The sequence below is a fragment of the Oreochromis aureus genome, linkage group 22 (genome assembly GCF_013358895.1).
Source record: "Oreochromis aureus strain Israel breed Guangdong linkage group 22, ZZ_aureus, whole genome shotgun sequence".
Lineage (NCBI taxonomy): Eukaryota > Metazoa > Chordata > Actinopteri > Cichliformes > Cichlidae > Oreochromis > Oreochromis aureus.
The window spans coordinates 42,385-70,232 of record NC_052962.1 but is presented as its reverse complement, the minus strand read 5'-3'; the positions used below and the strand labels follow the sequence as shown (position 1 = coordinate 70,232).

The 27,848-nt window shown below is 41.0% G+C and overlaps 1 long non-coding RNA gene across 3 annotated transcripts; it reads right to left on the bottom strand.

Moving 5' to 3' along the window:
• Positions 1–9,399: 9,399 nt before the first annotated feature.
• LOC120435822 lies at positions 9,400–27,157 on the bottom strand. Of its 3 annotated transcripts, none has more exons than XR_005609945.1 (9): positions 26,927–27,157; positions 26,149–26,195; positions 17,786–17,934; positions 13,689–13,792; positions 12,039–12,483; positions 11,766–11,832; positions 10,002–10,110; positions 9,703–9,803; positions 9,400–9,435 (listed from the first exon to the last, which is right to left on the bottom strand). It is a non-coding gene; the product is annotated as an uncharacterized LOC120435822 (long non-coding RNA). The 3 variants fall into 3 exon arrangements; XR_005609946.1 differs by having other exon boundaries at positions 9,703–9,799; XR_005609944.1 differs by lacking the exon at positions 9,400–9,435 and having other exon boundaries at positions 9,453–9,803.
• Between the last annotated feature and the right edge of the window lie 691 nt (positions 27,158–27,848).

Here is a 27,848-nt window from a genome sequence, read left to right as displayed (position 1 = left end):
AACCCCATAAAACAGTTGTCTGAATATGAGAAAGACAGTTCAACACTGATTGGGTTGTTGAACTCACACATGTGTTCATTAAAATGCCGTCTAAATTGCACACGCCTGGATCTGTGGTTTTTATGGATTCTTCTCTCAACATTGAACCCTAACATTTGGGGGCTCGTTCCGGTGAGAGAGAGGAATGTTGGGGTTTTGGTGAGATCCGGGGTCCGTGGTAATTGGACGGGCAGACGGTAATCAGTGGTGAAAGTGAGCAGGCATTCCCCGGGGCATTTAAAGGTAAGACACTGCCTGTTGAAATATATTTCCAAAAGGTGTCACATTGGGCATGTCAAATTAAAGTCTACTCACTGGAATTACTGGTAAATGTCTGTTTTTTAATTTTGGCGAAATTTTGATGAAGTTTACCGGTTGAAGTAATGATAAGGAAGTATAAGTGACAGTACTGAGTAATGAGAATAAAGGAATGAAAAGAGAATTAAAGCAGTTGGACTGCTAAGTGAACTTTTAGAATGATAGGGAATTTGGTCATTGTGTGGGTTCAAGTCCCATTGGTTATGCAACCCTTAAGAACTTTCTCGGAGGTGACGCTCCCTGCTGGATAGAGAAATCTATCCTTCACCTAGCGGCGACTAGGGATAGTTTCGGGCAACATTCGAGGAGGACTCGGGAATCTCCAAAACTGTTGAGGGTTGTCCTTAATCTTAATCCTGTTTTGGGTGTAGATTGTTGTTTCAAATTATTCTAAATTACTTTAGGACGAGGAGTCTGGGACCCTTAAGAGCGCATAGCCCGGACGTTGCGATCCCTCCTCGATGCGGACGCCGCATTGTTGACCTACCGGCGAGTAGGGTTAGCTCGGTTTGGCTTGACCGTGGGGTACAGGGCATCCTGAGATAAGCTAGGGGTTCAAGTCCCCTATTCTTGCGCTTTTTGGCTACGATAAATTTGGTTAGGGCATTAGCAATCGGGCCACCGTCAGGGACGGAATACTGGCTAAAATTGGTCGCAAAAAGTCAGGGACTTTTATCGGTCGGACCGTTATGGATAAATTTGTCGAAATTTATAGGATTTAAGAGGCCTAAAAATCTGTGCAGTTGTAATTTAAGACGTCTGTAATATAAAATATGAGATCTATGAGTAGGATCAGTCTCTGTGTCAGTCATGCACAGCCGGATGTGCACTGATTGTGTGTGTAAATGCAAATGAGCAGCAGTGACGCGCAGAGAGGGTGGTTTCAGTTTTCGAGAGGACTGAGCTTTTTGCTAAATGCCTGTATATAAGAGGTTGGTTTTGCTTATTATGAGAGTGTAAATACAGTGTGAATATATTAGTGTGGATGCATAGTAAATGACTGAATTTTGATAGATGTATATTTCGTGAGCCATAAATGTTGGTGTGTTTTATTTTTTCAGTTATGTGTGTGGGGAGAAGCCGTGAGGATGATGAGAGGTTTCAGTTTTCTTTTTCTTTTTCTTTTGACTTGCTCTTTCTGATCATGGAAGGCATGTCCAAAATACTCGTATGAAAGCGTATTTCGAGTGATTTTAACTGTGTGAGTGCTGTCAGTATTTGATTTGAGTGACTCTGCGTGAGTTCTCTGAGTGAGAGAAAGGCAGTGCGTGTGAGACGATTTATGGCGTCTGAAAGAGGTGAGAACTTTTAAAGGTGTGTATGGAATAAAGGAGTGTGAAATATATTTCTTGGGTGATGAAAAAGTAGGATGTGCTAAAGTTTGAAAGTGTTTTTAATTCAAGAAAACAAAAACAAAGGAGTTAGATTAGTTTGAGGAACAGGAAATATTGCTCTGTGTATCGGGGCTGCAGCAACAGGAAATAGTGAACAGGAACTGTGCATGCCCATATATGGGAACTGAGTGTGTGCAGAAAGAACACAGAGAGACAGACGAGGAAATGGGAGCAAATGAAGCCTTTAAGAAAAAAAAATGAATATAATACTAATTATATGGTCAATACAGGTGGGCGTCTTTCAACTTTGCAACCTTGAGTTCAGCAGCAGAAAAGTAGATTAAAAGAATTGGGAGAATAAACCAGTTTTTGGCTCGAAATTGTGCGGCTGGATCTCTCACTTGGTCCCTGAAGCGGAGAAGAAGTTCAAAGGACAGTCAATCGCCTGATGAAGATCGATAGAACATCGTGGACTTGAATACAGCAGGCAACGGCAGTGCCACTGATCCATTAACACTGATGACGACTGACGACCAGCAGCAGCATGTAAGAGTAATGCAACATGTACTGTGAAAATACAGGCTGGGCAGTTGAACAGTGGGATAAAGAATTGTGGAAGAGCACTGGACATTGAGTGATATTTTGCCATGCTGGGACTTAATCTGAAAGAAAGACTGTAAAGAAACAGAGAAGAAGACAACAGCTGAGTTGAGACTGTGTTTGCTGGAGCTTTGAAGCCCGAACAGGACATTGTGCAGAGAGGACCAGTGAGAGATGAAGCTGGACGAGTTTGACTGCGAGAATATAGGATATAATTGGATTGAAAATTGAAACCTGAACTCATGAATTGTTTAGGGATGTCCACTACAGCATAACAAAGAGGTAAACATTAGAAAAGGTAGGAATAATGAACGAAAATAATTGTCATTACCTTAATGAATAGAAAACACACATACAATTTGTTACATGTGAGATTATTTTTGAAATGAATCAGAAGTGAGATAGTTTGAATCTAAAGCTCAGTGGTGAAATGCATAAATTAAATATGAATATATAGGATGCAATGAAGAAACAGCTTACACGTAGTGTACATTAACATGAATACATCACAAGGCAACGAAGAACTCAATGAATTAATTTAATGAAGAAGCAGTTTACACCAATTAACATAAAATGCAGGGAAGAACACGCTTACATGCATGGCATAATTGGTGTTTCTGATCAGAGATAGAGAAATGGGTTATTTAACCACTGGTGATAATAATGAAAATGTCTTAGTTTGTTATTTTCAGGGTAAAGCAGACCCAGGCCAATTCTCCAGATGCAGGAGTCTGAAGAAATTACAGGTTAACATGAATGGATATGTTAAGGCAAGTTTCTGGTTGAATTGTTCACAGCATGATGTGTCCAGGAACCTGAAAAGCAAGCCCCAGCTCCTGGCTGAAGACCAGGAGGGCGGTAATTTAAGGTGGGAAATCAAAATGTGGGTTAGTAACTCGGGAAAAAGAAAACTGACTGCTTAACTGGAGAGTTGGGAAGAAGTCTGGGAGACTGTGAAGTCATAGATGCAAAATAACATATACCCATACACACACAAACAGAAAATGCATTAACCTTATAAAGACAAGCTCCTGAAGCTTAATGAACAGATATTGATTAAAAACCTGGCTAAGAACATAAGCATATGCAATGAAGATCTGCTTGCTGCTTGTATGAGTGAGAGAATGGTGTGAATGGTTAATACAATTGATGGAAAGATTTAAAATAGATGGAAAAACAAAAAAGAAAAGTGTCTATAAGAGTGACTCAGGAGTGCTCTTGCACTGATTTATCAAAGTAAGTGATTAGTATAGAAAGAAAATGAAAATAATTCAATAACGTGATAAAGTTTAAACATGTATTCCTCTTGTTAAGTTGGCTGTTGAGCTGTGGGTTTATGCAAATTAGCTGGAGTGAGTGAGTGACAAAGACACTTCCTGTGTGTGTGTGTCGGAGGCTTTCGGTTCAGTTCAAGAGAGAGCAGTGGCGGTTGAAGAGTATTGGGAGAAATATATAATGGTAAAGTATCAGGATATTTGATTACGGTGGTCAGGTCTGTTCAGAGGGGCAGATTTGGACAGGAAATTTATAATTTAAGGATGATATGTGGTTGAAATTGGTTTTATCTTGTGCTGAATGAAAACGGTCTTTGATCTTTGACGAGGTTTTCGATGTGTTGAACGGGTGAAATTTAAGATTGTTTCAGATTTTTGAGGCTGTTGTTTTATTTCCAGAGAGGGTGTTTCATTAAGGCAGGGATAGGTCTGAGAGGGGCCCCAAAAGTTTTTGTAGTAGTAAGTGCACTCAGGAAAAAACCTGTCAGGTGATTTTGTTTGGTACTTTGATGAGCTAATAATCAGCTCTTTTTTTCATTTTGTTCTAAGCAGGCCTGGAAGAGAGTGAACGGACGGCGCTGACAAAATTACAAAGTACGAAAATCAGGTGGGCTTTACAGAATTATAATTGATTACAATCAGAGACTGATTGGCGGCAAGTCTCTGTCTAAAAAATGGATTGTATCGATTCAATCCAGTCAAAAGTATAGAGAACTATTTTCCTAAACAGGAAAACGAAATAAAACGAATGATTGAGCTCATTTTGCTGATGTGGAGCATCTGATGACGTGCGCAGAAGGCTGCAGATCAGCAAAAAATATCATGTGTGAATGCATGGGAGTGAATGCGGTGATGGGACCAAGGGGAAATAAATGAAAGGACAAGTGGGAGACTTAAATCTGGGGATGCTGATTTTGGGATATTGATGTGTGCTTTGAGAAAATTATTTACTGGGGTTGGATTATGTTATTACACTATAGAATGCTAAATGCTAAAAGGGGAAACATTGTTTGATGAGATTCAAGTTACCATTAACTGAGGTAACTCAGGATTAATAACTGTTTTGTTTAAGGTTGTTTTGTCATGACACAGACTAGATCATAAAGGGAGAGTTGAGTATGAAATGTAAGGCACAGGTTTTGTTTTCAGGAAATTCCAAGGATCCAGACTTTGCATGGAGCAACGAGTTGGAGGAGATTTAACATGATGATTAAATTGATTTTGTTCCTTAAACACAGGTTTTCAGGGCTGAAGCAAAACACCGGAGAGGAGAATTGCTGAGCTGTTCTGGGAAATGAAATGACTAACCTTTTTTCCTTTTAATTTCCTAAGCTTGGGTGAAGCATGTTGAGTTTTTTGCCACATGAGATGTGTCAAAAAAGAGAGGGATTTAAGATTTAATTTGTTTAATTTGAAAGGGGTTTTACTAGGATTTTATAACGATTGGGGTTGTTTGATAATTTAGATATGGTAAAACTGAGGCAGAGATTGTTAATTCTAAAGAAAGGAGTAAAATGAACTGAATTAGGTTTAGAAGATAAATTGCTGGTGTTAATAAGAAGTTGTACACCAAACTTAAAGGGGAAACTGTGGGAATAAAGGATATGCTTTGGGGAAAATAGTGAAGATTTTATGAGTAGAAAATGTGGGATTTCTTTTGATTTTTAGGGATAAGTTGTAACAGTGACATAATGTTAGAATGTTGTTATTTTTAGGGTAGAGGAGAGTTTTTATGAGGATGTTAAAAGTGTTATGGACTCAAATGAATAATATTGGAGATTATATATGTAGAAATGATTTTTCATACACATTGCATTTTTGTGCCTTTAATGGAGTTGTGGCTCAGAGAGTCGTCTCTTGAGGGTCATAAACTTTTGGTTAACGTTATGATTAGCCAATCTACTGTGAGAATGACCTGAGTTTTGAAGGATTGCACACGCTTACAGACATATGGAGTTCTTAACACACATGACAGTATTGACTTGAGGCAAAAGGCCTGAAATCCATTTAGCATTTAACTGAATAGGAGTTTCGTTTGTAACTAAATTGGGTGACATGTAAAATATGGAGATAACACATGCAGTTCTAAATTAGTCCTCTTATATAAAATGCAGTTACAGGATAACAAATACTTGTTGAAGGGATCAAGTTTTTGCTTTAAACCAGGTCCAAGGGGGGAAAAAGCTTATGTATTTTGGTTAAAACTGATAAAATATAATGACTGATAAAATACACAGAAGTTGTTCCTAGGGAGCTTTTAGCTATGATGAAAGTTATTTAGGAGTAATTGATTGTATGCTTAAACTTAGTTGATTAAAGTGGTTGTTTTTCTTTGATCTTTTAGTAGAATAAGTAGTTTTCTTGGGAGAGGTGACTTTAGGTGAGAGGCACTTGCAGCAGCTACAGTTTTGTGCATAGGATGCTGATAATCAGATAAGGAACCAGAGAGGAAGCACATGCAGAGACATGCTTCCTTTGATCCTCTTAAAGACAACGCTTTCAGAGGTTCACAAATGCTGAGTAATGTTGAATGAGATATGAAAATAAATGTCGAAAAACCAAATACGTAATTAGGTTCATGTTTTGAGTAACATTAGGTTGAGTAACATTAGGTTTGAATAAGGAAGACAATTGAGGGACATAAGGTAGGAGAGCCGTAGTAGGGAGAAAGTGTTTTCTATCCTTTACAGGAGAAGATTTCCATGAGAGAGGGACCAAGGACGAACCTGATTTTACCCATGGAGTGTTCTTAGGGGGAGCTGGCATTTCTAGAGAGGGTCAGAGTAATGTTATAAGTGTATGGTGACCCTTTTAAGGGTCACCAAGAGAGGGAGTGTCAGGAATAGAAATATTGTCCTGCTATTAGTTGCTGCTATTTTTATAATCATCATTAACATTTCAGTGTTAATAGTGATGTTGCTTTCCTGGATGCATTCAGATGTTCAAACATATTGGTATCATATTAGTTTTTATTACAGGTCCAAAGAAGAACCATTTTAAATGGTTCTGTTGAATCTATAATTTAAATGTTATTAATGCTTTTATGATCTCTGTGTAGAGGGCAGAGACAGGAAAATACTCTCTGTGCTAAAATGAGACAGGAAACGAAACGCAGCGTCTGCAGAGCATGTTTTGCAGAAGTGAAACCAAAAGCAGAGCGAGTGCAAGCCGAAGAGCCAAAGAGTTAGTATGCATTTATCTTTGATTTAAGCTTTTAGTAGAGGCTTTTGATCAAAACATTAATTCAGTAGAGTACACCTATAGGGATCACTGATAGGGGAAAGTTCAAGTTGCTTAAGTTAAGGTCAACTAAGGTTCAGAAAAGCAGATGCAGTACAGACAGACAAATAGTGAGAGGTCATGACACGTCGCAGTACACAACATGCACGCCCCCATGCACGTGTACGCACTCACACACACACCATAACAGGTCTATTTTGGTAGGGCAGAAATGCAGAAGTGTGCCAAGTACTTAGAGGAAGTGCAACTGATGTTCCGGGAGATAAGCGACAGCGAGAATGGAGACAGGAAGCATCAGCCGTCGACACGAAGATGATGTTCTATGTTAAAAGTCATTGTGGTTTTGGTGTGACGTAAATCTGCCTAGTAACAGAAAAGGGGGCTGTACAATTCTTAACCCCATAAAACAGTTGTCTGAATATGAGAAAGACAGTTCAACACTGATTGGGTTGTTGAACTCACACATGTGTTCATTAAAATGCCGTCTAAATTGCACACGCCTGGATCTGTGGTTTTTATGGATTCTTCTCTCAACATTGAACCCTAACAAGTATTATTGTTAATAGGCTATGCTGCATCTGTTTTATTCCTGCCCTGTGCACTGGTGGTGTTGTAATACTTGTCCTGTGACCCACTTTATTTTACCTGGGTCAAGATCGTGTCACGGCTGCTGAGGCGAGCCGTGTGGTGTTGGAGGAAGGAGGACCCAAGATGCAAGCAGTGGATGAAAATGCTGGTGAAGTTTATTTACAGGGTGGAGTAGTGGCCAACAAGCAGTGGAGTATGACAAATAACTGATGACACCTAAACTGGGAGAACTAACATAACAGACCTGGGAACATACGAAAAAGGGATGAGAGGCAGAGAGACGCAGACGACGAACAGGAACCATGGAACATGGAACACGGAGCAACGCAGACTGACGCAGAGTAACACAGACAAACCGGCAACAGGCAGGAGAACACACAGGGCTTAAAAACACACCCCAGTAATCAGGGAATGGGCAACAGGAGGGAGACACAGCTGGGAGAAATGAGGCTAACGAGACAGGGGAGAGGTAAAACTGAACACACTGACATGAGACATGAACTTTCAGAATAAAACAGGAAACACAGACACAGAACCAGACAGGACACTGAACTAGACAGGCAGACTCATGAGCGGACACAGTGACACCATAGACAGACGGAGGGAACACAGAAGTGGGAGCAGACAGGCACAGAACAAAACCTTAACAAATGGCAAACCTCAACCAAAGATAACAGGATAAACAAGCACAGGAAATAATATAAAGAAACACAAAACACTGAGTAGACAGACTCATTACCATGACAGATCGTTTGTATGTGCAGCAGAGTGATGTGGTTCGTTAGACTGATTCTGTCATTTGGAATGCCATTTTTTGTAGCAGGTTGCCCAACAATTTTATTTATTTATTTACTTTTTCGGAGTGCCAGCCAGATGGTTCTCTGGGAGACTAGCTCATATCCCCTTAAACCGATCTCCAACCAGCTCTCTGAAAAGTCAAGCACATGCCTGAAGGGAAATCACACACTGTGTGTGTCAAAAAAAAGAGAAGCTGTTCACCAAACAGCAAGTCCGTTTCAAAATAATAAACACAAAAAGCTGAAAATGGCAGTTCCAAGCAAGGTTAATGTAGTTACCTAAACTAAACTGACAAAAGTGGAAAAGTGTTTTAGTTAACTGAGATAAAAAACTAGACTTCTGTGTTAAGTCTAGTTTTTTCAGTATTATCCAATATTACTACATGGATATTGGACTACCTCACCGACCGACCACAGTATGTGAGAACTCGGGCTGTGTGTCAGACAGGGTTGTCTGCAGTACGGGGGCCCCACAGAGAACGGTTCTGGCTCCGTTCCTCTTCACCATCTAAACTGCAGACTTCTCCCACAACTCCACCCAGTGCTTCCTGCAAAAGTTCTCTGATGACTCTGCAATAGTCGGCCTCATCACTGATGGGGACGACAGGGAGTACAGAGGACTGACTCAAGACTTTGTGGACTGGTGCCAGCAGAACTACCTCCAGATCAACACTAGTAAAACCAAGGAGCTGGTGGTAGACTTCCACAGGCACAAACATCCTCCACTGCAACCACTAAACATTCAAGGTATGGACATTGAGGCTGCGGACAGCTACAGGTACCTTGGTGTTCATCTGAACAATAAACTGGACTGGATTCATAATTCAGACGCCCTCTACAGGAAAGGGCAGAGCAGGCTGTACCTGCTGCAGGGACTCAGGTCTTTTGGAGTGAAGGGCCCACTCCTGAAGACCTTCTATGACTTTGTGGTGGCCTCAGCTATCTTTTACGGTGTGGACAGCTGGTGCAGCAGCATCTCTGCTGGGGACAGGAAGAGACTGAACAGGTTGATCCGGAGGGTCAGCTCTGTTCTAGGATGCCTTCTGGACCCAGTGGAGGTGGTGAGTGACAGGAGAATCGTGGCTAAGCTGTCATCCCTTTTGGACAACATCTCCCACCCCATGCAGGAGACTGTGACAGCACTGAGCAGCTCCTTCAGTGGCTGCGGCACCCACAGTGCGGGACGGAGAGATTTCGCAGGTCTTTCCTCCCCACTGCTGTCAGACTCCACAACAAAGACTTCAACTGACCAAACACACACATCCACACATGTGCAATAGCAATAACACTAAGGGCAATACTCTTGTTTTGACAATGTTGTATCTTACTCAGTTGTATATAGTATTTGTATTCTATTTTAGTTGTGTACAGTATGTTATTTTTATCCTATTCCAGTGTTTTTCTAATTTTTGCTATGTAACTTTGCACTGTCCACTTTCTGCTGTAACAAAATAAATTTCCCATGTGTGGGACTAATAAAGGTTATCTTATCTTAAATTAAAAGTAACCAACCTTGGAACTCACTAATTGTGACTTTGGTGACGAGGTTGACAGTCACGTTTCCTCCAGCCTTCCCCTCCAGCTTCAGAACCCAGTTCCACTTCAGCTCCTGTCTGACAGAAAACACCACAACATGGATGAGCTGACACGGAGCAAACATCTGCAGCACAGCTGCATGAAGAGCTGAATGTTTTCTGTCAGGACATTTCATGATCATATTGGATAATCAGATGAAAGGCATCTCATCATGAGAAACTCAGAGACCTCTTCTGAAGCTCAAAAGGAGCCTGATGGCGTAAATGACAACGTACCCATGATGAACTGCTAGCTGCTGTTGAACAGCTGGAGGTTTTCTTGGGTCCATAGCAGTACCAGCTTCATCCTCCATAAGTCTATCACAGACCCTGTGTGTACACAGACCTTGTACATAGAGAAGGGGTAAACAGAAATATACAAAATCTTTTCAGACTTAATAAAAGAAGAGCGACGCTGTCATGAGGAGAAACCCTGCAGCAGGTTGGTGACAAGTTCAGAAAGGTTATCACCTCATTTGTATCATGTTTGGATAGAAACTAGCAACATAACTTCCTGATAACTTCGACCTTGATTGAACCTTGTAGATTCACTTTCTTCTCAATGTTAAACGTCTCAATGTTAAACTTTATTTTAACAGCTGGAGAACTCTCTCCTGCCACTCTTTCACTCTTCAGCTTCACCCCCTGAGATCTAAAACTGTCTGATTTGGCTGCTTTGCTCCAGTTTTCTGTTTATTTGCTTCGATTGGTTCTCCACACTCTGGGCTTTCTGCTCAGTTCAGCTAAGCTTTCTCCGCTGCTTTGCAGAGCAGCAATCCACTCTATTCTCCCTGAGTGTTGTGCCAAAAAGTGATTTTTTATGTTTCTGTGTTTTTAAAGTCTAATAGGATGTAGTCAACAAAAGCTATCTTTTTCTCCAACATACTGTTTGAGGTTCACCAGTGGAAACCCTCTTTGTAAATAGGCTGCACTCATTTTATAAGTTCCTACGGGACCGTCTTTAGCACAAAATATCATCAAGTCACTTTGTGACACGGTGCTGACCACCTCTTTCTTTTATGTTAGCGTAACATTGTTTTTATTGCAGCCCTCACTCGGTTTTGTGGAAGTGGCTCTGACAGCTTTCTGATTTCACAAAGCTATATGATTACTTGAGGCACAGCACTCTGTGGTATATGCAGAACAGTTTGCATCTTTAACAGCAGAGATATTAAATTGTGCTGTAGCTGTTTTCTAAATCACAAAGATGACTTTCACTGGTTTCTTCACTTACATCTCCTAACTCTTTCAGCATGTAACATTTGCTCTTGCGTAGCATCACTGTCATGGCTTAGATAATTACAACCATTTCTAACTTGAATCTCTTCCAGTTGTGTTTTAGTCCAATGTGTGTTGAACGTGAAGTGACACCTCTTTCAAAGTTAGTCTTTCTGCGGCCACGTGACTTTATGCTTTACTTTGATCAGCAGGTGGGTAAAATAGTCAACAAACCCAAACAACAGACGGCAAAGCAACTCAACGCTGGACAAGCCAGATGGTCTCCTTTTTTTCACACGATTTAACTTCACTATTGCTTCCAGACATGTGTCTTGTAACCCACAAAGAGAGATGCTGTAACCCCCAATCACCCAGAATGGTGTGTATGTGTAAGTTTGATGATGGAGTTTTTATTATAAATGAATGATGAATTTTTATGAATTATTATGTCTATTTTTTTTTTATGTTTAAGGACAACAGATGGAAATTAGCCTTTGGCTATAATCTGGCATGTTTACATTCATGTAATTTGTTTTTACATTTATGTTCATTAGCATGCACTGTCCTAAATAAATAAATAAATAAATAAATCGCCAGTATGTTCCCTCTAGTGTCCATTCACAAGGTATCTACTGTGTACACACCAGCCATCCTGGTAACAATCGCAACATACCCTCCTTCAGTTTGTTTTGGTGGTTAATTTTAGTTCAGGATGTTAAGGATTATGTGTATGTCTGTACCACATGTGCTCAAAACAAGTTTTCCAGTTCTCCTTCTGCTGACCTACTCTCCACATCGACGCTCCACTTCAGCTCCTGTCTGACTCGCTACTGGTAGAAGCCCTCCGCCCCTGTTCACACAGAAACCACCACAACACAGGTCAGCTGACACAGAGCAAAGATCTGCAGCCACAGCTGCTTGAAAAGCTGAATGTTTTCTTTCAGGATGCTTCATGATCATATTGGATAATCAGATCCTCACTCCTTCTCATCATGAGAAAAACAAAGACCTCTTCAGAGGTTCAAACGCAGTCTGGCAGCACCGATGACGACATACCTGTGATGAACTCAGGTACACAGCAGAACCCAGTCCAGCCTCCATCACGCTGTCTCTGCGTCCTCCTGGGCAGCGTCCTGTTAGGCTATGTGCTACAGCCCCTCCCAAACCACCCCCTTTGTGTAGTGTGGGAGGTCTTAATGTTGGCAGTCAAAGTAACCTAAATTTGGAAAAAATGATCAGGTAAAGCCAGAGCTGCAGGTTTAAAAGCCGGCTGAGCGTTTCACCTGAATCTAGTCCCTCCACCACAGCACCTGCTGCGCATGCTTAGTGGTGAGTGTCTTGGTGTCAAGCCAGTTTTACACGGTGACAGTTTGAGGTTGCTCATGATTTTGAAGACTTTGACCGGGCAGCAGTGCTGGTGCATCTTCACACAAAGGGAGGTTGTGCCAGGAGTGCCCCCTCAGCGAGCTCCTGTCCAGCGCCACGGCAAGCAGGACGCCTTCTGCTCAAAAAACTGAATCATTAAAATTGACACGAGTTGAAAAAAACATCACAGAGTAACTTTATTCTACTTTTTCCTGTAAGATTTAAACTGGAATCAAGATTACATGTGACTTTAAAAAGCTCAGGACAACGATGCAGAATGCCACACAATCCTGCAGAAAACTGTTCGTGAATATTGATATGTCAAAGACACAAGAAAACTCGCACTAGCAACACCAGCATCTGAATACAATGAGACTGTGTCTGTGGAACTGTGTGAACTTTAACCATGAGTGGTATCTCCACATTATTGACCAGTTTACACGGTTTAGTGCAGGCAGAATCCTAAACTCACAAAAATCTTTTGAAATAGTCAAACACTTTGTTCATGACGCGATGAGTGCACATGGCTCCTCTCAAACAATTTAGTGACAACGGGGGAGAGTTTAATGACGATGACGTGAGAGACATGGCAGAAAATTTCAACACAGAGGTAAAGAAAACAGCTGCATACTGCCCATGGAGCAATGGACTGCTTGAGGAACACAATCAAGAACTTCCAAAAATAAAAATGTCAAGGCAAGTAACTGCTGCCACTGGAACACTGCAATGGACTGGGCTCTTATGGCAAAGAACACAATGCAAAATGTTTTTGGCTACAATACAACACAATACTCTTTGCTGTGCCTTCTGGGGAGCAAGTCACACTTGTGCTTTAGATGCATCAAGAAAGTTTTTACAGAAGCAAAATGTTCACAGAGAATATGGAGAGCACTGCGGACACAGACTCGTCACACAGATGTGAAGTATGCAGCTCAAGACGAGGTGTATTACAAGCAAGTGGACTGCCCTGAGTAGAAGAGACCAGGAATTGTTATTGGTCAAAATGGATCAGTAATAACACGGCCTGCACCTGAAAGAACACCTCTGAAATTAATTAGAGCAGAGACTACAAGCCAGGGCTTCTCATCCAACATTGGTGTCTGACCTTACCAGCTCACTTCTGAAAGAAAATTCCTACAAACACTCAAACCTGTAGCTGCACAGGGTAGGATGACATCATTTTAGACCCTATGGTTAAAGAAAGAAACCAATGAGCTAAAATTCAAACTTCAGTGTGAAACTAGATAAATTACTTTATTCAAAGGAAGTGAAATACAGATGCAAATTAAACTAACTATATCACAGATTTATGAATGAACTGTTCATCACTGCCTTTTTTACCTGTTCAGGCTCTGGTGCTGGGTTGGGGTGTATTCACTCATCTTTAACATCACTCTGAGTCAGCGTCACGGCCGCGCCTCAGGAGTCTGGTTCCACTCCTGCCCCTGTTCACAACGACAGCACCAAAACACATGTCAGCTGACACGGAGCAAAAATCTGCAGCCACAGAGGCACAAGAGCTGAGTGTTTTCTGTCAGGACTCTTTATGATCATAATGGAGAATCAGATCCCCCAAATCTCATCATGAGAAAACAAAGACCTCCTCAGATGCTCAAACAGAGGCTACCGGCGCCACCAAGATCCTGACTCTTGGTGGCGCTGTCACTTGGTGTTCGCTCTCTCTGCGGTAGAGTATCACTTCCTGTTCCTGCTCAAACACAGTGGTGTTTTTGAGTAGTTTATCTGCTTAGCAATTTAATTAAAAAGTTTTAGATACATTCTTTTTTCATAGTATAATCTTCACCTGCTTCATCCGAAGCACACTTTCTGTGTACTCACTACCTAACTTATAGCCAAAGTATTCACTCACTGTCTCTGTACTGTTTCGCTAGCTTAGCTTAGCTCGTAGCCGACTTGCTAGCACCATGGCTACTTCACCTGTCCCTCCTGCACTTTCCTGCTCATTGTGTCAGATGTTTAGTTACTCCCCGGCCTCCTTTAGCAGTAATGATACTTGTAACAAATGTAGCATATTTGCAGCTCTGGAGGCCAGGATTACTGAATTGGAGACTCGGCTTCGCACCCTTCATTCACCCATAGCTAGCCAGGCCCCTGTAGCTGGTGCAGCCGAAGATAGCGTGAGGCCCCGCTAGCTGTTCCCGGCAGACCCCAAGCAGCTGGGGAAAGAGGCGGCTGGGTGACGGTGAGGAGGAAGCATAGTCTTAAACAGAAGCCCCAGGTACACCACCAACCTGTTCATGTGTTCAACCGTTTTTCCCCCACTCGGCGACACACCGCCGGGGTCAAACTCTGGTAATTGGTGATTCTGTTCTCAGACATGTGAAGCTAGAGACACCGGCAACCATAGTCAATTGTCTTCCAGGGGCCAGAGCAGGCGACATTGAAGGAAATTTAAAACTGCTGGCTAAGGGTAAACGTAAATACAGTAAGATCATAATTCACGTCGGCAGTAATGACACCGGTTACGCCAATCGGAGGTCACTAAAATCAATATTGAATCGGTGTGTAACTTTGCCAAAACAATGTTGGACTCTGTAGTTTTCTCTGGTCCCTCCCAATCAGGCCAGGAGTGACATGTTTAGCCGCATGTTCTCCTTAAATTGCTGGCTGTCTGAGTGGTGTCCAAAAAAGCGATGTGGGCTTCATAGATAATTGGCAAACCTTCTGGAGGAAACCTGGTCTTGTTAGGAGAGACGGCATCCATCCCACTTTGGATGGAGCAGCTCTCATTTCTAGAAATATGGACCAATTTATTAAACCCCAAAAATATGACTATCCAGAGTTGGGACCAGGAAGCAGAGTTGCAGTCTTACACGCCTCTCTGCAGCTTCTCTCCTCCTGCTACCCCCAAAACCCATCTCCATTGAGACTGTGTCAGCTCCCAAACAGACAAAAACAAACTAAAACCAGCAATAAACAACTTAAACATAAAAAATCACAAAGAAAGAACAATACAGTATCCACATCTGAACCAAAGAGTAAAACAGTGAAATGTGGATTATTAAATATTAGGTCTCTCTCCTCCAAGTCTCTGTTAGTACATGACTTAATAATTGATCAACAAATCGATTTACTCTGCCTTACAGAAACCTGGTTGCAGCAGGATGAGTATGTTAGTTTAAATGAATCAACACCCCGAGTCATTCTAACTACCAGAAACCTCGAAGCACAGGCCGAGGGGCGGTGTGGCAGCAATTTTTCACACCGGTCTATTAATTAACGAAAGACCAAGACAGACTTTTAATTCATTTGAAAGCCTGATGCTTAGCCTCGTCCACCCCAGCTGTAAAACTCAGAAACCAGTCTTACTTGTTATCATCTATCGTCCACCTGGGCCTTACACAGAGTTTCTCTCTGATTTCTCAGACTTTTATCTGATTTAGTGCTCAGCTCAGATAAAATAATTATTGTGGGTGATTTTAACATCCATGTAGATGCTAAAATGACAGCCTCAACATCGCATTTAATCTGTTATTAGACTCAACTGGCTTCTCTCAAAATGTAAAAGAACCCACCCACCACTTTAATCACACTCTAGATCTTGTTTTAACATATGGCATAGAAACTGAACATTTAACAGTGTTTCCTGAAAACCCTCTGCTGTCTGATCATTTCCTGATAACATTTACATTTACAATAATTGATTACACAGCAGTGGAGAGTAGACTTTATCACAGTAGATGTCTTTCTGAAAGTGCTGTAACTAAGTTTAAGAATATAATCCACCCACTGTTATCATCTTCAATGCCCTGTACCAACATAGAGCAGAGCAGCTACCTGAACGCTACTCCAACAGAGGTCGATTATCTTGTTAATAATTTTACCTCCTCACTACGTACGACTCTGGATACTGTAGCTCCTGTGAAAACTAAGGCTTCAAATCCGAAGTACCTGACTCCGTGGTATAATTCTCAAACACGTAGCCTAAAGCAGATAACTCGTAAGCTGGAGAGGAAATGGCGTGTCACAAATTTAGAGGATCATCATTTAGCCTGGAGAAATAGTTTGCTACTTTATAAGAAAGCCCTCCGCAAAGCCAGAACATCTTACTATTCATCACTGATTGAAGAAAATAAGAACAACCCCAGGTTTCTCTTCAGCACTGTAGCCAGGCTGACAAACAGTCAGAGCTCTACTGAGCCAACAATCCCTTTAACGTTAACTAGTAATGACTTCATGAACTTCTTCACAAATAAAATTTTAATCATTAGAGAAATTTTTTTTACCAGAAATAGTCCCACAGATGTAATATTATCTACAGCTACTTTTAGTACCATCGATGTTAAGTTAGACTCTTTTTCTCCAATTGATCTTTCTGAGTTAACTTCAATAATTACTTCCTCCAAACCATCAACGTGTCTTTTAGACCCCATTCCTACAAAACTGCTCAAAGAAGTCCTGCCATTAATTAATGCTTCAATCTTAAATATGATCAACCTATCTCTAATAATCGACTATGTACCACAGGCCTTCAAGCTGGCTGTAGTTAAACCTTTACTTAAAAATCCATCTCTAGACCCAGCTGTCTTAGCTAATTATAGGCCAATCTCCAACCTTCCTTTCATATCAAACATCCTTGAAAGAGTAGTTGTCAAACAGCTAACAGATCATCTGCAGAGGAATGGCTTATTTGAAGAGTTTCAGTCAGGTTTCAGAGCTCATCACAGCACAGAAACAACTTTAGTGAAGGTTACAAATGATCTTCTTATGGCCTCTGACAGTGGACTCATCTCTGTGCTTGTCCTGCTAGACCTCAGTGCAGCGTTCGATACTGTTGACCATAATATCCTATTAAAGCGATTAGAACATGCTGTAGGTATTACAGGTAAGGCGCCGCAGTGGTTTGTATCATATCTATCTAATAGACTCCAATTTGTACATGTAAATGGAGAGTCCTCTTCACACACTAAGGTCAATTATGGTGTTCCACAGGGTTCAGTGCTAGGACCAATTCTATTTACATTATACATGCTTCCCTTAGGCAGCATCATTAGAAGACATAGCATACATTTTCACTGCTATGCAGATGACACCCAGCTCTATCTATCCATGAAGCCAGGTAACACACACCAATTAGTTAAACTGCAGGAATGTCTTAAAGACATAAAGACCTGGATGGCCGCTAACTTTCTGCTTCTTAATTCAGATCAAACTGAGGTTATTGTACTCGGCCCTGAAAATCTTAGAAATATGGTATCTAACCAGATTCTTACTCTGGATGGCATTACCTTGGCCTCCAGTAACACTGTGAGGAACCTTGGAGTCATTTTTGACCAGGACATGTCCTTCAATGCACATATTAAACAGATATGTAAGACTGGCATCTCTAAAATTAGAAATATCCTGTCTCAGAGTGATGCTGAAAAACTGGTTCACGCATTTACTACTTGAATTGAATTGAATTAATGACAACATACCTGTGATTAACAACTGGCTGATGTTGAACAGCTGCAGGTTTTCTTTGGTTCCACAGCAGCACCAGCTCCAGCCTCCAAAAGTCCTTCACACCGACTCGTGCCTCATTAACAGGCTAACACTGACACTTCCAAAGCATCTCTACCAGAGACTTGCAACACAATAAAAACAAAGCAAACAAGAAATAAGGACCTTAGGTGGACTTCAGGTGCACCTCCAGCAGGCTTAAAAAGGGAGCTGCCCAACCTTTAATTTTCTAAGCCCGAATAGCCTAGCAAACCAATAAAAAGCCCAGTAAAATAATATGCAAAAAGGGCACTGATTCTGACAAAAGGAAAATATGGCAGGAAGTCTCAGAAACCCGAGTTGGACGCCAGAGGGCAAAACGAAAGAGAAGCATTACACATATATTTTTGAAAACAGATATTTCCCATTTTTGTTAAAAAAAAAAAAAAATCAGGTCCACACGTGTAGTTTTGAAAAAATATCTCGGTCCACATGTAAACGCAAAACACGAAGTCAAATGCCATCAAGAACATGCCAAATCCTAACCGTGTAGAAATGTTGGCCAATCCGAAGTCTAGAAGCCTGGGAGGGAAAGAGTAAACAGGGCGAGAGAACAAAACCTGAAGTACTTGTGAAAAGATTTTGTGTTTTTCTGGAAAGGCAACTAATATTAAGTTACATTTCAAGTGCCTTCATCATTTCAAATGTTAATAACTAAGGACAGTATTTTGGATTTTGTCTCACTGGCTCTCTTGGCCAGAGTTTATTCAATAAAGAAAGAAACTGAAATTTTACATTAGTCTCAGTGATTCATAATCATAGTCATAATCAAGTCACAGCGTTGTGAAATATGGCTGGTGTAGACTCACAACTTAGGAATGGAAAAAATGCACACAGCATACATAAATTTAATTTAAAAAAAATGTATTCAAACCCGACAACAACATTGAAAAGATGAATAAAAATACTTAACAAAAAATTCCTGATTGAGGTTGTCATAATTCATGCATGAAAGGGTTAAATAACAATCATTACAATGAAACACGTCATACATCTATAGTAACATTAAACGACCAGTGGGTGGCAGGGTGTGGAGTGACACATCAGTGTTCAATGTAGTGCAAGTATACCCATCAACACTGACACAAATACAAGGAAACAGCCTTTGAATCGCTGTCCACTGTAGTGATCACTATGTGTGAAAGGGTTAACTGGGTATTAAAAAATGGAGAAGTTCCAATTTCCTGGAGGGAGGCTTTTATTTCAGTTATCCCCAAAGAAGGAAAGGATAAACTGGATTGCACAAATTACAGACAAATTAGCATCCTTAATAGGGTTGGGCGATATGTAAAAATAGCTACATAGGAGTGTAGCTGAGAGCTCCTCGACGCGGGATCATTGAGTTACACTCCAAGTTAGTGTGTGTCTATGTATAGTATCTTGCCGGTCGTGTTTGCCCGCAGGAGTTGGTGTTTGACGGCTGCCTTTGTTGTGTCCCTGCAGGAGGAGCGTGGAGCAGAAAAGGACAGCACGCACGGGGTGTGCTGAAACACGGGAGTGGAGAGCACGAGCATGGACGTTAGAGTGAGACACGACACGGGAGTCTAGGGAGCTACGGGAATTTATTGTGTACTTGTTATTTACTTCACTGTAAATAAACGCACTGCCTTCATTAAAGAGTCCAGCACTTGGGTCCTCCTTCCTCACATCTCCACGGTTGGCCAGCGCTAACCGTGACACAAACACGACTAACTTGCATGAACATGTATGTGTCCACCATCCGATTTTTTTTTTCTGAACATAGGCTACTGCCTTTCTTTCTTTGTATTATGAGTTTGAGTAAATGAATCAATGTAATTGGCCGCACTCTGAGGATGGTGCATTTGCTTGCAGATGAAAGCAGGTGCTGTTAAAAGAGCACTATTGAGGGCTTCCGGTGCTCTAGGAATCCATCCTACCTGACAAACAATCCTACCCGTTGTTTCTGCGCATGCGCACAACACGAAATTAAGTGGCGAACTGTCCTACCTTTGTGAATATTAGCTAAAAAAATACTCTGATGGGTAAAATTAAGTGCCAAACCATCCTACCTTTGTGAATGTGACCTACAAGCATACTTTAACAGCTAAAATTAAGTGGCAAATTGTCCTACCTTTGTTAATCTGAGCTAGAAGCATACATTAACAGCTAAAATTCAGTTGCGAACCATCCTACCTTTGTGAATGTGACCTACAAGCATACTTTAACGGGTAAAATGAAGTGGCAAACCATCCTGGCTTTATGAATATGAGCTACAAGCATACTCTGATGGGCAAAGTTAAGTGGCAAACCGTCATATCTACTTAAATTTGTGCTGGAATTATTCTGTGACAGCAGAAATGTGCATAAGCTACTTAAGGTAGGACATTTTGCCAAAGTAGGATGGTTTGTCAGAACACCGGTGTGACGGTAGAGCAGTATGGTCGCATAAGTACAGAGCTCCCACAAGCCAACCAGATAAACTCAGCTAAAAACACAAATTAAAGCTTGAGGCAAAACAACTTTGGAAGATGAGGGGAGGGACAACAAAAGCAAAGAATAAAAAATCCCCAGAAACCCAAGGTAAAGACATAAAACACCTGAACAACGAGGACAAGCTAGCACCCGAAGCTAATATGGCTACCTTTCAAAACGGACTAGACTGTATTAGCAAACAAATTCAATCCCTCCAAAACAACCTGAAATCAGACTTCATAACATTCAAAGAAGACATCGACCAGAAGTTTAAGAACATAACTACTAGGGCTGCCACAAACAATTATTTTAATAATAATAATAATAATGGATTGGATTTATATTAGCGCTTTTCAAGGCACCCAAAGCGCTTTACAATGCCATTATTAATTCACGCTCACATTCATACACTGGTGGAGGCAAGCTACAGTTGTAGCCACAGCTGCCCTGGGGCAGACTGACAGAGGCGAGGCTGCCATATCGCGCCATCGGCCCTTCTGGCCAACACCAGTAGGCGGTAGGGTAAAGTGTCTTGCCCAAGGACACAACGACCAGGACAGAAAGGCCGGGGATCGAACCAGCGACCTTCTGGTTACAGGTGCGTTTCCCAACCCCCTGAGCCACGGTCGCCCCGTGGCGAAAGTCGACTAGTCACCGATTATTTTTGCGATTAGTCGACTAATCAGATCATGCGTATAACTATCATTAGCTTACAGCTTGAAGTGTTTAAGGTATGTGCTAACTAAAAATAAAGACGAGATGATAATTTGTTAAACTTTTAATGAAATTTGCAGATTGTCTCGGTGGAGTTTAATAAACTCGGCCATCTGTTCTTTCTATGTAAAATATAACAGGACACTGGAGTAAATTCTCTACCATCTCACACTTCTGTTTAATCAGTTCTCTCTTTGACATTTATTCATCTGTGTAAAAACTATAACTTTAATCTTAGCCAAACCAATTTACTGAGGAACAAATAACACACTGAAAAAAGCCAAACAATAACATTTTTAAATTATCTGAGTGACTTCTATATCATGTTTAACCTGAGTAGCAAAAGACCGCCGGGGGTTTGAAAATGATATGCCGGGAGTTCGCTGTTCTCGCCAGCTCTAGTGAGCCTTGAACCCTCTAGCTATCGAGCTGGTGGGTCTCCGAAAACGTAGGAGCAGTTTTGCAACTGTGTGATGTCTTAAAAAAACCAAGCAGATATTTGAAGTTTACACAGCTACATTCTCGCCTGAAAATATGTTGAAAGTTTTATTTTGTGACCCAGAAAGAGTAATAAGAGTAATATTAAAACTAAGTAGCTGCCGCCATGGTTGAAAACTGGAATTGGCTGGGCCACGCTATGAATTCTGAGATAGGTTGGGCCACGAAGGATACACCCGACCCATCCTTCAAATCTGGGGTAATAAAGGATGCATTTTTCGGCCGTGTTTGGGGGAGTCTTCGAAATTGGACAGGCTTCGCCACGTCGCTGTAACATAATTGGTGTCAGGGTTCCTGGGTCGTTGACCCAGTGATTTTAGTTTGTTCGTGTTCAGTTTATTTTCTACATGCTCGTGTTTCACTGTGCCAACCTTCTGTCTCTGTGCATTATGTTCTAGTTCCACTGCATGTGTCATTAGTCAGATTATGTTCAGCTGTGTACTCACCGGTCTCCAATCGTCATCATCAGTCAGAGTATTTAAGTCTTCAGTTTCCTTCTGTTCACCGTCGCCTCATTGATGTCGTCTTTCCCGTGTGTGCTCTCAGTTCAGCCAGTCATTCAGTTATCCAGCCAGTCAGTGTTCGTTCATCTTCTATTCATCCACTCTTTATAATAAACCATCTTCAGTTCATCACTATCCACGAGTCCTGCGTTTGGGTCACTTCTTCGCATCCGCACACAGCAACCTGACAACTGGCCTACAAATGCAGCCTCCGAAGGATGCTAGTCGTGGCAGTTCTAATAACTACAATTCAAATCAATTCAATTTTATTTATATAGCGCCAAATCACAACAACAGTCGCCTCAAGGCGCTTTATATTTTAAAGCCTGAAGCTCTGGTGCTTCCAGTTTGGGTTATTACTCAGACTACTGTGGCCGTTGACAATGTACAAGGTCTGACTCAATCATGCCAATCGACTAGAGAGGCTAGTGAGCTCCTACGCTAAGAAGTGGTTCGGACTTCCCAAATGCCTCAGCAGCATTGGACTCTATAACAACGGGATAATGTCATTGCCTATCCCTAATAATGACTTAAATGATATTTAAACGTTTTTAGACTCCTTAGATCTACCCGCTATTGGAAAAATACAAAATTATCACATGACAGCACGGATAACAGTAGAGGAAATTCAGAAAGCGATTGCAAAGTTAAGAACAAACAAGGCGCAAGGCAGTGATGGGTTTCCTGCTGAATGGTATAAGAAATTTGGAAAAGAACTTATACCCTTACTCCACCTGACTTTTAATTGGATTCACACTAAACATGCGATTCCCCCCTCTTGGAGGGAGGCAATTATCACGGTACTACCAAAACCACAAAAACAAAAAGAATACTGCCAAAATTACAGGCCTATATCAGTGTTAAATGTTGATTCTAAAATCTACAATACAATCTTATCAAATAGGCTCCAATCGTTTATACCAGACCTGATAGATGAGGACCAAGCAGGTTTTGTCAAAAATAGACAGGTACAAGATAATATTAGAAAGCCTTTGATCAAGTCAGCTGGGACTTCTTGTACCTAACCATGGCAAAGTTTGGGTTCAATACAAAATCAATTCAATGTATCAAAACTCTCTATGACAAACCGACTGCAAGAATAAAAGTTAACGGCTCATTGACAAAGGCTACGTTCACACTGCAGGCGAAAGCGCATCAAATCCGACTTTTCTGACCCTATGCGACCCATATCCGATCATGGTCTGACAGTGTGAATGGCACAAATCTGATATTTTCAAATCCGATCTGGGTCACTTTCGTATGTGGTACTGAATCCGATACATATCCGATGTGTTAGAAAGCGACTGCTGTTTGAACGGTCATGTCGCATTAAATCCGTCTTTTACGTCACTGACACAAGACAGACGCCAATTATCAGCGCCGGAGAAGACATCGCGAACGCTTCCAGTGTAGATGTCAGTGAAACTGTTGGGAAGACAACGTTGGAGAAACGTGAACATTTTATTTGTACTGTATAATCTGCAGATTCTGACAGAAATCTGCAACTATCCTTCCAGTCACCTTTCTCACTCACTATGTGCTAATAGACCTCTCTGCATCGAATCATATCTGTTATTAATCTCTGTCTCTCTTCCACAGCATGTCTTTCATCCTGTTTTCCTTCTTTCACCCCAACCGGTCGCAGCAGATGGCCGCCCCTCCCTGAGCCTGGTTCTGCCGGAGGTTTCTTCCTGTTAAAGGGAGTTTTCCTTCCCACTGTCGCCAAAGTGCTTGCTCATAGGGGATCATATGATTGTTGGGTTTTTCTCTGTATTTATTATTGTGCTATCTACTGTACAATATAAAGCGCCTTGAGGCGACTTTTGTTGTGATTTGGCGCTATATAAATAAAATTGAATTGAATTGAATTGAATTGAAGCACCGCTCCTCTAAAACAGCAATAAGGATCATTATTAGGTTATTTACATTATTATGTAAATAACAAAATAACTTAAAGCAAAAATTTGGAAACATAAAGTCCGAAGTCTTTATATTAAGGGCCATCAGTCAAACAATACTGTTTGGTCTGGGTCTAAACAGAGCGCGTTGTGTGTGACGTCTTCTTTTGCGCATGCGGGACGCTTTGATCGTTCACACTAGAGCGCGTTTGCTGTTGCATTTTATTTGTAGTGTGAACAAGCAGACAAAAAAATCGGATTTGATCAAAAAATCGGAATTGAGCATTAAGACCTGCAGTGTGAACGTAGCCAAAGAGATTCCAACTAGAGAGAGGAACTAGACAGCTTTGCTGTGTAAGTCCAACTTTATTTGCCTTGTAAATTGAGCCATTAGCGCAAACCCGAGGGATTAATAAAGTTTTATCTTATCTTATCTTAAATGATTAGACAAGACTCCCTGATAACAGGAATAGAAATTCCTATTGTTTTATTTTGAATGTCTGTGTCTCATGTCAGTATTTCTACTTTTGCTTTCCTAGTCTCATTAGCCCTGATTTGTCCCCGCTGTGTTTCCCTCCTGTCTCCTATTCCCTTATTACTCCTGTGTATTTAAACACTGTTTTCCTTGGTCTCTGTCGCCATCTCCACCTTACCATGCTGTGTGTTCTGCCTGTCAACCTGTTTATGCTTAGTTTATATTTCCAGTTTAGTTAGTTCTCTTTTTTTGCTTTCCAGCAATAAAAGTTGTTTTGAATGCACTTTTGCCTGCTGTAGTCTGCACTTTGGGTCCACCATTCCTGCCGCCCACACACTGTACATGACAAGGTTACTCAGAGTTTAAAGGTGAAGCTGTTCAAATAACCTAAAATAGCTAAAACTAAAAACAAACTAAAAACTACTTCCAAAAACATTCAGCTTTGATATTAATGAGTTTTTTGGGTTCATTGAGAACATGGTTGTTGTTCAATAATAAAATTATTCCTCAAAAATACAACTTGCCTAATAATTCTGCACTCCCTGTAAAAATAAATAAATAAAAAATTGCGCTTTGGGGCAAATTTTCTTGTGTAATTAAATGCGATTAATTGAGATTAATTAGAAAGCATCATTTTTTAATCAAGTCATAACCTATATATGAGAGAGGTGTTTTTTTGTTTTTTTTTGTAAATGGATCGCATCAATCACATCGCTGCATTTGGTAGGAAGTGCGTTCATAATTCAACTTAGGCACTGGTACTGAATGTACGATGACATCGTGAAATTATCCTGCTTGACCTCAAACACAGCTAGATGCTGCTCCAGGTCAGTCGGCTTTCTGCCTACTAGATTTGTAGCAGAGACTCTTCAACTTTCAGTCAGGTTTCAGAGCCCATCACAGCACAGAAACAGCTTTATTTAAAGTTACAAATGATCTTCTTATCGCCTCTGACAGTGGACTCATTTCTGTGCTTGTCCTGCTAGACTTCAGTGCAACATGCATTATTGTCAACCATAATATCCTATTAGAGCACGCTGTAGGTGGTTTGTACTGCAGTGGTTTGTATCATATCTAATAAACTCCAATTTGTTCATGTAAATGGAGAGTCCTCTTCACACAGTAAGGTTAATTATGGAGTTCCACAGGGTTCAGTGCTAGAATCAATTCTGTTTACATTATACATGCTTCTCTTAGGCAGCATCATCAGAAGGTATACATAGCACACAAACTAGGCTTTAGGAGGGACCATCACTGAGTAATATTTAATTTTCTCATAAAGATTAATCATTTTGTCAGCTACATGCACTGCAAGACACAAAAACCCAGAGTTAGAGATCGTAAATTGTAGATTTTCAGGCAGATACTCTTTTGCCTGTTAACAGCAAACACCTGATTCTGATTTAGCTTATATCCAGACTAAATCCATCTAGGACTGAAAGGGCTGCAGGGATGGAGCACGACAGGTCGGACACAAAAGGACACCAGAATGTTAGAAAACCCTGCTGTGCAACCCTAAAATAAGGGATATACAGTACACACAGAATACACAGAGTACTTCAGCTCCACACGTCTTGTTTTTAACCCAGTTTGGTCAACGGAAATATCAGAATCAGGATTAAATTTCAGCAGGAAATCACAGCTGCTGTGATTGGTCTGTTCAGCACTCTCGATTCCTCCTGTGCATTTCTGGTTACTTTTTAATCGCATTTTTAAATTTATCAGCGAGAAAATAGTTATCATCAACTTGGTATAAGGAATAATAATCACAGCATTACCTTAATGACTCACGCGTCAGCAGATTCCTGGAGGGCCATTTCTAAAGCTATGAGAATGGATGTGAACACAGAAATAAGTGGAAACTCTGGAGAGACAAAACACATTAACAACTGAAAACAGAATAGCGGGAGTACCCAGTAGGGGAAAAGCTTCTAACTCACTGTTGCTGAAGCAGGACATGCATTTTTTGTTGATAACACTAACACTGACAGCAAAATGTCAGTTCAAAAACAGAAGGATAAAAATTAACAGCAACTCAGACTCTAATTTGAAGTCAACATTTAGCGAGCGAAAGACCTTTGGTCTTCATTAACAGCAGTGAGATACAGGCCTACTCCGGTTTGGGGACTGTTCAGAGTATTAAGGCGTAATAATCTTTTTTTATCAGCAACAAATGTGAGATCAAATTCAGCTAGAGGCCTCTGGGCTTTCACCGCTGCTTTCCGTCACTAACAGTTAACGACGGTAATATTACAATGACATTATTTTGTTATGTGCATAAACTTATCCATGTTACCAGCGGTTTAATTACGAGAAAATCTAAACAAGCAACATGTGTCGAAAGAACAACGGACAATAAAGTTAAGAGGTGAAATTTGTGTCTTCAAACTGGTTAAATCTGGTTTCTGCTCACAGACTGACGGTAAAGAAAAAAATTAGCTTACCTAACAGGTGAAAAATATCCGCGATATTATTAAATATCAGCGAGAGCGGTTATGCTACCACTGCCAGAACCCCCACAGACAATAAAAACTTTATAAATAACAAGGTTCCTACTTCTTTCCGTTTCTCGCCGGGTTTAGTGGACCGCAGTCCCGCATGCTTCTCCGGCGCCCTTCTCTCTCCGGCCTTTGCCGATCGGGAGCTTTGATGCACAGGCGTGTCCGCCAACAGCTCTGCCAGTGAGAAAAGTTGCTGTCAGGTATGTGTCAGGTGAAAATGTTCCACCCTAGCTGCTGTTTGTACCTCTTCAAATGCAAAGCCTTTGAGAAAAACAGCGAAACAGAGTGGCTGGAAACGTCTGTTAGTTCGGAGCAATAAATCTAACGTGCATGCTCCAATCACGCATCCAATCAGCCAATCGCCGAGCTGCAAAACTCGGTGATTGGCTGATTGTTTGTTTTTTGTTGTTTTTTCCCCTTGTGAGATTATTATATTATCTTATGCCATGTTATACCCCTAATTAAAGATTGTGAAACTATTATGTAGTTTTAGTTTGCATTATTCTCCGGAAGAGGTGATAACTATTAGATTTATTAAATTGATTTGTATTAGATTAGACTGCTGATTTATAGTGAATGAATGATATTGTTTTATGATGCATTATACTGCGGAGTTATAAGAAATATTGTGTGCAGAGAGTCATGGCCTTATTTGTCTGATTAGAAGAGAACAGAACATACCAGAGAGGTTTTCTGCCCCATCTCATCAGGAGGAGATAAAACAAGGAGCCGAGGTCATAACTTAGGCGCCGTGTGAGAGAAAGAATGTGAATGTTTAGGCTTTTACGACTAGGTGGGGGCCACTAGAGGCTATAAGAAGCTGAGTAACCGTCACCATTTTGAGATTTGCTGTGACCCTCTTCATGCATCTCTCCCCATCCGGATGGCTTGTGCTCATAAGTGTTGAATTGTATGGAAATAAAGAATTGTTGATTGAGCATTTATACACCGAGTATTGTCCTTCCTTCAGCCCAAAG